General features: G+C 39.0%; 1 long non-coding RNA gene across 3 annotated transcripts; it reads right to left on the reverse strand.

Annotated features, from left to right (window-relative positions):
* Window positions 1-1,484: 1,484 nt before the first annotated feature.
* On the reverse strand, window positions 1,485-8,300 carry LOC310644737. 3 transcript variants are annotated; one of them, XR_014493365.1, is made up of 5 exons: window positions 7,965-8,300; window positions 7,009-7,271; window positions 5,120-5,176; window positions 4,409-4,641; window positions 1,485-1,802 (listed from the first exon to the last, which is right to left on the reverse strand). It is a non-coding gene; the product is annotated as an uncharacterized lncRNA (long non-coding RNA). The 3 variants fall into 3 exon arrangements; XR_014493366.1 differs by lacking the exon at window positions 7,009-7,271 and having other exon boundaries at window positions 7,965-8,283; XR_014493367.1 differs by lacking the exons at window positions 7,009-7,271; window positions 7,965-8,300 and having other exon boundaries at window positions 5,120-6,924.
* Between the last annotated feature and the right edge of the window lie 200 nt (window positions 8,301-8,500).

Raw genomic sequence — 8,500 nt, forward strand, 5'->3', positions numbered from 1 at the left:
CACCCCAATCCACATCTTAGGAAAGAAGAACTCTTGGAGACAGGATTGTCCAAACAGGAACTTTTACTAAAACATGGTTGATAGTGGATAATCTAGACAGGATCTGGAAACTGTGTCGCAGATTGATACTTTTAAAGTGTCCCCGAGTAAAAACCCCTCCCCTCAGTCCATTTGGTCAGTCCTGGATCAGTTAACTTTCATGTGTCAAAACCCTTCGTGGGAAAAGAAATCTTTCGTGTATTTACAACATCGTTGCTTCCTCCCCTTCAAATTCCAATCAGAGATACAAACCAGAATCCCCCCTCTTTCTTTGTTCTTCTCAGTTCAAAGGTTCTTTCCCTGGTCTTTGATGATGGCCCCCAGGCAGGCTGAATAAACAACCTTGCATGTAATGTATAGGGATGGAATTAACATCTTCTCTTCCCCTCCTTGGGAATGGCAGAATCCAGTAGGTTTGCACAGATAGGGAGTTAGGAATGGAATTTATGGATCCTGATACACTAGTTCTTATGAGCAAAGCAGAACAGAACCTAAATTTAGAAAAATTAATGATCTACTATTAAAAAGAAAAACCTAGAAAAAATATTTTCGATCCTTCTAGGTTTTTTTCCCCTGAACCTAGATATAACTCAGACTGAGATTATTATTTACAAGAACTAAGGTATCAAGCACCAAGAAAACCAGGAAATTCAGTTCAAATGAATATAAAGCTCTCTACATGAATCCGAACTACTAATAGTCAAAGCAAACTGGCAAAAGATAACATCAATGGAATTCAAGATGGGCTGGACTTAGATCTCTTGTGTATGCAAAGGGACTCGAGAGTGAGGAGTGTTTGACCATTCCCTCAGGCTCAGCCTGGTCATCTCCTACACGTAAGGATTTTTTTTAGTTTTGTTTTCCATCAAACGTATTTCCATTCCTTTTTTTGTACCTAACAGATTTAATAATATTTTAATGCAACTATCAATATGCTGATTTATATATGCACTATTTAACCACAGAGAAGACAATTCGTAAGTGATACAAGGTACAAAGTGAGAAAACCCTTAGAAAAGGGATATATACAGTTCAAACATATTGGGTTTGGAATATATTCTTTAACTGATCAGCATTATGAGTCATCAAGCACCTAGAGAGCATGCCTACTAATGTACCATGTAGCAGTTCATAGCATCTCATATTCTTAGTATGATCTTGTTAAGGCCTAACTGAATATTCAAGGGGTGTGTTTCCCACATAATGAATTTTCAGGTTATTAAAGTTCAACTTTCTGATAATTCTTGTCTCTAGTTGGCCTGATCTGGTTATCAGAATTTCACATTCTTGCTTATTAATCGAAGACACTGTTTTGTTACTGAAACTAGTTAATCAAACAGGCCCGCATCTCCTGCTCCCATGAGAGATCAAAAATACAAAAAAATGAGTTGTAGTACATAAAAGTGGTTTATATTCACTAATACAAATTTCAAGCTACCACCAAATTAATCATTCCTGGCAAAATATTTATTGTTAATGACGGGAATTGGCTACTGTCAGTCAATTAATTTCATTCACACTGATTATATCAGTGAACTTAAAGTTACCATTCAAAAAAATTACGAAATGTTTTTGTGTTCTGATGTCACAATATAAGTTGTGGCATTTGGTTCATGTCATCAAATGTGTTAACTTAGGCTGTCGGAACATGAACACAACTGCAAGCTAAGTAGGTGTCTAACACAGTGCCTCTATAAGGAGTCAAGTTTCCAACTTAGCTAAGAGTATTGTCTCTTCCTTTAGTCATACCATCGAGCGTTCACCTGTATAAAAAAGACAGAATGGTATCAGTGTATAATTTGTCAGCCTTCATTCTCCACAATATAATATTCTAAATTTTCAAACACTACATATGTCTAACTGTCCACATCTAATAACCACAATTATAATTACAAAATACATTTTCTCTTAATGTACAGTTACATTATGGTAGGAACTATCATTTTGATTTTAAAACTTTACAAACATTGGACCAAAAGGACACTGGAGCAACTGGAAGAATGTTAAACAGCTTAGCACATCATTAATCTTAAGAATGCTGCAGACTGTTTCTGTAGGTAGAGTGAGAGCACTGATTGACACAATAAAGGCCGGACCACCAGCTCTTCCAAGATATTTGAAATTCCACCCTATAATTTAAAAACCACAATATCAATGTACTAACAATTATCAGTGAACACTTTAAATCAGTGAACACTTTCAACCATGCATCTTTTAAGTTTTCATTATGGGTTTAAGCTAAATACATTTACACCTTTTCAAATGTCTACACTACAGAGTTGGGGTGGCACAGTGGTTAGAATGTAGTACTAACTCACTATTCACTCCAGGAGTTCAATTCTGAGCAGCTCAAGGTTGACTCAGCCTTCTGTACTTCCAAGGTCAGTAAAATGAGGACCCAGATTGTTGGGGGCAATAGGCTGACTCTGAAAACCGCTCAGAAGGATGTAAAGCATGGTGAAGCGGTATATAAGTCTTATTGCTATTGCTAAAAGATACTCATGCAGTTTATTTTCTCAGCCAATATTTTGTGTGTGTGTGTGTGTGTGTGTGTGTGTGTGTGTGTGTGTGTGTCTGTATCTATATAGTTTTGTCACCATCACAAGCTCATTTTAATTCTGCTTAGAACTGCAAACCAAATCAAGTATTTAATTCTTGGGGAGTGACTTCTTTCTAAAGAGACATACCAATAAGAATACAAGATGACTGAGCTTAAAAGAACATTTTTAAGTTTCTCAAATTAATGGCATTTGTCAAATTAAAAACAAATCTTTTGACAAGTATTTCCCATAGTTTTGGAAGTAAGAAAATCATATTAACTTTAATTGCAGGAATGATTAGGGATTCTCTGTATATAAACAGATATAAAGAGAAAGTACAGCCCAAGTAGGATCAGCCTATTTCCCTGTCTTTTTGCAGAAAATAAAAGCTTATTAAGCCTGTTTTATTGCCAACAAAAGAGGATGAAGAATCACACCACCTTTATTAAACTATGCAAACTTGGGGGCTACATAAAAAAGATCAATGAGCTAGATAGAAATCAAAACTTGCTCACTTTATTATTAAAATAATTTAAACATAGCACTCAGGTAGCTATTTTTTATTGACATACTACCAATTACTGTCTCTAGCTACATGACTGCCATTTTCACTGACATATCTAAAAGCCAAAGAAGGAAGCATTTCAGCAGGAAAAATCTTAGCCAACTTTGCCTATGTTCAGAAGCTAGGCCCCTTTTGCCGGTGTGAATGGGATGGGCCAATCACTTTGGGGTTTGTGGTTCCTGAACCCATGTCACAAAGGGTTTTAAGGTGATAACCAAGACCTTGAATTGTATCCAGAAGCAAACTTATACTAATACTTTATATTTTAATAAGTTCAGTAGTAAAAGGACTACTGAAAAGGAAATGTTAAAAAAAATCACCTCCCACTGTTTTCCATTCCTATTACATTATGCACAATTCAGTACTTTTTTTAATGAAAAATATCTCATCTCAAAATAAGACCTCTTTAATTAAGAGAAATTTAATTCATGAAGAATTAGTCTGGATGTTCTAATATATGGTGTATCAACCCTGTGCTAGGCATAGACTTCACTAAACTATTGGAGAGTGACTAAGACCCAAGCCTCTTTCCCTGCCTTTCAAATTATATGCAAGCATAACTCCAACCTCTCCCATATCACGGTTGATGTCAATGGTTTACACTGGTCAGAAAGCCACACAGAGCAGCATCAGAAGCAGCTTTGAATGGCCAATAGGGCAGAAATAAGAAATTGACTATCTGCCTCCAATTTATTTTCATACATGAAATGAGCAAATTGCATTACAGGTCAAGCTAGAATGTTCTTGACTTGCACAGCATCCAAGGCAAAAATAGACTTCTTTGTTGAAATGCTCAATTGCAAAAATTCTACGTGTCTTAGGAAGAAGCATCAGGACGAAAGCCAGAGAGACATATTTAAGTTGCTATTATGCTGTTTGTGGGATCTGTTAATGAGAACTGCTTCTTTGCTGTTTAGGCACACCACAAAAAGCAAATTAAGTCACAATTTCCATTATGTGGATTTTAAAGATATTTCAGTTAAATTGCCACTTGCTAAAATGCCCAATATTCTAAGATAAGAGCAAAAAAGGATTTTATTTCACTGACATTTCTAAACTGGATCAGCCTTTGAAAAAATAAACAACTACAGACCAAATACATCTCTCTGCATTTGCCGCAACTTACTGTAATTTCAAGAGCAATCCTTTGAGTTATGCATAATGCAATAAACAATATGAAACAATAGTACTAGTGAACCCCAAAATGGCAAATAATGTGTAATAATGTGGTACATCTTTTGCTTTATTGCACTTTGTAGATTACCTTTCTGACAATGCCAACAGTTTTGTCTCCTTGTGCATGTCTGTTTCTCAGCTCTGTAATAGTGGATATCAGACTAAGGCCCACATTTTCAGCCAGGGTGGATGGAATAATTTCCAGAGCCTCTCCATAAGCACAAACACAGTAAGAATCCATGCCACTTAAAACACAAGAATATTTCATTCAAGTGTAATGTCAACTCAATTTCTGGTGCTCCACCATCTGAAATTGGCACTCTGAAATAAAACACAGCTTGAAATGTAATTTGCAAACAGAAATGTTGAAATATTTGTTCTGAAAATATATATACATTTAGTAACTTCATTTCAGATTTCAATGGATTTACACATGGGAGCTCAATTATTACTATCCCCTTGCAAAGTGTTCAAAAGTACACTACCATAAATGAGGCCCTGCAGAAAATATTAATAAAAGCTGCATCTTCAGGAAGTTTACATGGCTGTATTAAAGGGATGCTCTGAGTATCTGCACACACAGAGTTCTTCGTTTTTGGTCCAGCAGAAATGATATAAATGCACTTGAAGACAATTGGTGAAAGCGTTTGAAGTAGTTCATCAAGCCTTTCCTGGAATAGTTATTTTACTGCTTCCAGAATGTTTTGTTTCTGCTAATCCATTCTGCAAAACATTTCAAATGCTCTGCAGTTTTATTATGAGCACAAACTACACACAGACACACAAGCTCAAAACTCACCATATTATCCATTCCCTTTGGCCCAAGACCTGGTCCTAGCTGCAGCATCTGCTACCTCTAAAATAGAGATGAAGAAATTTAATTCAAGTAATTTCATTTATTGGATTTGTTATGGCTCTCCATTCCAACAGACATTGATAGCCACAAAAAAATCTAATAACTTTGACACTAAATCCTTTAGGATGTTTAAAATACCAGCTTCCACAAAAATACATAAACTGATTCCTACACTGTGCTAGTTAAGACGCTGATTGCTTAACTTTGCTTTACTAAATAAATCCCAACTTCTTTAGTTCGTATCACATAAGCCAAAAATGCAAAGTCACAGTATACATGCCAAATTACCAAAGTATATGAACCCATAAAATAGTTTGAATGTGGTTTATATATTCATTGCATGGTCCAGTTGTCATAGCTTTTCAGCAAATTAGATTGGAACATATTCTATTTTCGTATAATGCATGAATTCAATAACTGGGTTAGAAAGCAAACCAATACTGCAGGAAAAATAGTAACAGTAATACTAAAATAATGTTATTTTATAATACTGGTAGTCCTCAACGTAGGACAATTGAGCCTAAAATTTCTGTTGTTAAGTGAGACATTTGTTAAGTGAATTTTGCCCAATTGTACGACCTTTCTTCCCTCAGCTGTTAAGTAAATCACTGCAGTTGATAAGATAATAACCTAGTTGTTAAATAAATCTGGCTTCTCCATTGACTTTGCTTGCCAGAAGGTTGCAAAAGGTGATCACGTGATCTTGAAACACAGCAAGAGTTATAAATATGAACCAGTTGCCAAGCATCTGAATTTGGATCATGGGGATGCTGGAAAGGTTGTAACTGTGAAAAAGTCATGTCACTTTTTTCAGTATCCTTGAACTTTGAACGGTCACTAAACGAAACGTTGCAAGCCAAGGACTACCTATACTAATATTTTGTTATATTAATTATAAATATAGTAATTATACATTAGATAGTGGGACAGCACCATATAAATTATATAAAGAACATATGCTATTTGACAATAACATGCAAGCCACATTCAATATGAACACTAAAATAATTAAAATCCAATTATTTAAAGGCTCACTCTCCTATGATTTTTGGTCTTCAGTTTTATTTTATTTTTTATCTGACATCACCTGTGGGTCAGTCAGTGTCTATGGAGATTCTCAATCAGCCAGGTCATGGTTGTCCCAAAGGTGCTTTTCCAAAAGGCAACTGAACTTGTTTTTTTCCCTTGAAAACTGTACTGAAAAAGCTTCTCGCATGTGAAGCGTCTTCAAGGGGGAAAAAACCCAAAGTCCAGTTTTTTTGGAAAAGCACCTTTGGGACAACCATGCATCATCCTGAGGAGGTGATCTACACATCACCTTTCTGGAAGAACTCTCAGTCCCCGTCCTGCCTTTTCCACTTATGAATCTTAACCTTCAATCAAACCAATCACACTATGGTTTACTACATTGTGTAATGAGCCCAAGAAAGCTTTTCTTCTGTAAAAGGTGGGCTTGTCTTTCAAATCACGCTGGAAACATTCAGTACAATGGCATCCGTTACCTCCCGGATAGATTACTGCAATGCTCTCTACATGGGGCTGCCCTTGAAGACCACCCGGAGGCTCCAGCTGGTGCAGAATGCGGCCGAGCGTGTAGTGATGGGAGCATCCCGATACTCCCATATTACACCCCTCCTGCATGAGCTGCATTGGTTACTGGTTGTCTTCCGGGTGAGATTTAAGGTGCTGGTACTAGTCATGCCGGCCACATGACCACGGAGACGTCCTTGGACAAGCGCTGGCTCTTTGGCTTTGAAACGGAGATGAGCACCGGCCCCTAGAGTTGGAAACGACTAGCATGCATGTGCGGGGGAACCTTTACCTTTACCTACCTTTAAAGCCCTACATGGCCTAGTCCCGGGATATTTGCAGGACCGTCTGCTGCCGGGAACGACTTCCCATCGCCGGGTGCACTCACACAGGGAGGGCTTCCTCAGGGTGCCGTCGGCTAGACAATGTCGGCTGGCGACCCCAAGGGGGAGGGCCTTCTCTGTGGGAGTGCCAGCCCTGTGGAACCAGCTCCCCCCTGAGCTCCACATGGCCCCGGATCTCGCCGCGACCTCAAAACTTTCCTTTTTCATCAGGCTGACCTGGACTGACGACAGGGTTTTTAAAATGTTTTTTTTTTATTTTTAATTGTTTAGTTTAACTTATTTATTGGGGCTGTAATTTCTCTTAACTTTTGTATTGTTGTTTTTATTGTTGTCAGCCGCCCTGAGTCCTTCGGGCGATAGGGCGGCGCATATATATATATGCTCCTGGAAGCAGCAGGAGGAACACTCCGGCCTGAGGATGACGGATGGGATTTCGTCGAAACGTCGCCACAACTTTCTGAAGATGAAAGGAACGCGGGAAGAAACCCGAGACTCTAGATCTACATACATACATATATATATATATATATATATATATATATATATATATATATATATACAAAAATACATAAATAAATAAGTTACACTTTCTGAAAGTGGGAAAAGAACAGGAAGGGATAAGAGAGATCATTCCTTTACAAGGAACGCGACGCATCTTCTTCCCTTTCGTTTTTAAAAAAAAACCCAGAAAAATAACGGGGCTAGAAACAGCAAACGTTTGTGCTGCTCGATCCTCTTTATCTTCGACGAGACTCGGAAAGCGCTTCCCTTCGCTCCGACAGAAGAAGCGGGCGGCCGAGGGGGCGGCCTGTGGCCTTCAGCCCGCCAGGTGTCAACGGAGCGGTCCACTCGTTCCCCCGTCCTTCTTCCCCCCCTCCGCAATTGGAGACAATGGGCCGTCCCATCACCGTTACCTTTTCCCGCAGAAATGTTGCTGAAGCGGATCTGAGCGGGCTTATCTTTATCCTGGTAAGAAGTGCGATTGCCGCCAGAGTAGCGGTTCCCGGTGGCCGCGTTCAGAAAGGCCCCTTTTGTGCTTGCGTTTTCCGGCATGTCTGCGCCCGGATGCCCGCTCAATCTTCCGATGGAGATGGATTCCTTTCCCCCGTCCTGGAACTTGCACCGCCGACGTTTCCCCGCCGACTCGAAGCTTCCAGAACGCGCCGGCAGCAGTTGGAGAAGAAAGGACCTTTTAGCAGTCGGTCAGGCTGGCGCAGAAAATGACGTTTCCTACAGGGCTGTCTTTGTAAGTGCCTGATTTCCAGTAAACACAGGAAAGCAGGAACGAGTTTTTTCAAGTAGTGACCTCCGAGAAAGGAAAGTATAAATTTGGCATCTATGCATAAATGTCTTGAAGCCGAACTATTTTAAGTAGGGCCGGACAACAATACCAAACAGCGAATGAGATAGGCAGCAAAAACCACAGGCTGCGGTGTCAGTCTTACTTGGC

This window comes from Vipera ursinii (genome assembly GCF_947247035.1).
Source record: "Vipera ursinii genome assembly, chromosome: 1".
In the NCBI taxonomy this organism is placed as follows: domain Eukaryota; kingdom Metazoa; phylum Chordata; class Lepidosauria; order Squamata; family Viperidae; genus Vipera; species Vipera ursinii.